This window comes from Belonocnema kinseyi, chromosome 4, assembly GCF_010883055.1.
Source record: "Belonocnema kinseyi isolate 2016_QV_RU_SX_M_011 chromosome 4, B_treatae_v1, whole genome shotgun sequence".
Classification (NCBI taxonomy): Eukaryota; Metazoa; Arthropoda; class Insecta; order Hymenoptera; family Cynipidae; genus Belonocnema; species Belonocnema kinseyi.
Window position 1 is genome coordinate 39,490,155 of NC_046660.1, and position 2,197 is coordinate 39,492,351.

Consider the following 2,197-nt stretch of genomic DNA (forward strand, 5'->3'; position numbering starts at 1 on the left):
TGTGCATGAACTTAAACGCTGTACAAGTACCAAAAATTTTAATGGTAGCTAAACATGCTCGCAATAGAAAAAATTATTCTTGTACTGAAAATACGCGTTCCCCTACAAGCTTTTAAAAATAGTATAACATACCTCCTGTTGTTTTCTTTTCATAACAATATAGTGCATTTTTATAAAAAAATATATTCTATTTGTACTTCCAATATTTTTCCCCCGTTTTTGTAACTTAAAGTTTTTGTTTAAGATTCTCAAATATGCAGGAACAATTTAAAAATAGAGAAATAAGAACACCAAGTGTTACCAATTTTCATCATTTTTCGCGCACGCTGCAGCTAGCGAGCATATTCCTGCATATTTTAGAATCCTGAACAAAAATTAGAAAAAAAAAACGGAAAAAAATGTTCCAAATTCAAAATAAGTGAAATCGTTTATAAAAGTTTACTATATTGTTATGAAAAAAACAGGTGGTATGTTATACTATTTTGCAAAGCTTGTGGGTGAATGCGTATTTTCAGTACAAGAACAATGTTTTCTTTTCAAAACTTGCTTTACCGTGAGCGATTAAAAACAAATGATTTTTGGCAAAACACAAATTTTTCAAAATCATATCTGAAGATTTTCAAGTATCACTATAAAATACAAAAATACGTATCAATTATTTATGAAAACTAAACGCGAAAAGAAAGGTTTTCTAGAAAAAAAATGTTGAATGTAAATTTCCCATGATGACCCTTATATTTTTGTTTAATAATATTGAGAGCTGTTAAGCATCTGCATGTTATTCTGTTTTCAAATATTTTTTTGTATCGTGTTTCATTTTGCCAGATTATTCTAATTTTATTTTTAATGTTATTTTTTATTATTATAAAAAAAATACACGTTGTATCTATTTTGTTACAGATTTCTTTCTATGGTATAAAATTAATCTGGTTGGCTGAAAACTCAACTAAATTGTTGAAAGCTAATCTAGTTTCTTGAAAATAAAATTTATTTTATAAGCTGAAATTTCATCTCTTTGATTAAAAATTACAAAATTTTCATTGTTAGTTCGTTTTTTTTGTTTGTAATTAATTGTTTGAGCTACAAATGTAATTATTCGATTTTTTGTTTAAAATATTCGAAATAAGAATTTAAGTAAAGTAAAAAAAATTGAACACTTTTGTATCAATAATAATCTGAACAGATTTATTGACAAGATTTACTGCATTCAGAAACTAAATTTCTATTTTTCATTCAGTTGCTGCTGTTGTGAAATATGAAAGTTATTTCTAGATACGTCAATTAATACAAAGAAATTCTCATGGTTTTATTGACAGTTTTTTTATTTACAAAGAAAGTTTCTAATTCTTACACTAAAAGCTTAGTGGGTAACTAGTAAGATACTTTTTTATTAACCCAACGTCCAAGTATGGCCCAAAAATGTATTTGTTGTTATCAAACGACGGCTGCTTATGTATCTACGTGACCTCAAACATATTTTCAAAGGCATTCATATTTGCATGCATATGTAGTGTATATTGCATTAAAATTATAATATTAATTATAAGATTTTGCTTTTCGAGTCTACATTCAGGACTCCCAAGCATAAATCTTGAAATAGTCATTATTTATTTCCTACGTGACTCCAAAACTTACGTCCGGCGTGTATAAATAACTGTTAAAGCATTTTTCGGCTACATAATGTTTTTTTACTCTGGCTTAAGATAATAGAACCGAACTTTTAATATGGAAATTGTAATAAGGTGCTAAAATGAAGACCTTTACAAAATTTTAAAGTAATAGAATCAGTTATTTTTTTAAATATAATCCATGGACAACAAAGTGCCCTGTCTGTGACGAATTACCAGGACACCGTAAAAAAATTGTATTACAAAACTTAAGCTTACACAGCATATTTAGTTTTAATCATATCACTAGCTTTTTCGGCAATCATTACAATCGCAGCATTAGAGTTTCCTCTTATAGAATTTGGTATGATAGAAGCATCAATCACAGATAAATTTTTAATACCATACACACGTAATGTATGATCAACGACCGCTTCCGAATCTTCTTTAGGACCCATTTTGCATGTCCCAAAAGGATGAAATAGTGTGTGAGTGTATTGTTTCATAACACAGATCCAATATTCATCACTGTTGAATTTAATTTCAGCACAAGGAGGCAAAGGTGTTTCGTCGAACTGAAAGTTATTTTC

General features: G+C 28.2%; 1 pseudogene; it reads right to left on the reverse strand.

Moving 5' to 3' along the window:
* Positions 1-1,569: 1,569 nt before the first annotated feature.
* LOC117170856 overlaps positions 1,570-2,197 on the reverse strand; it is a 14,934-nt pseudogene continuing 14,306 nt past the window's right edge.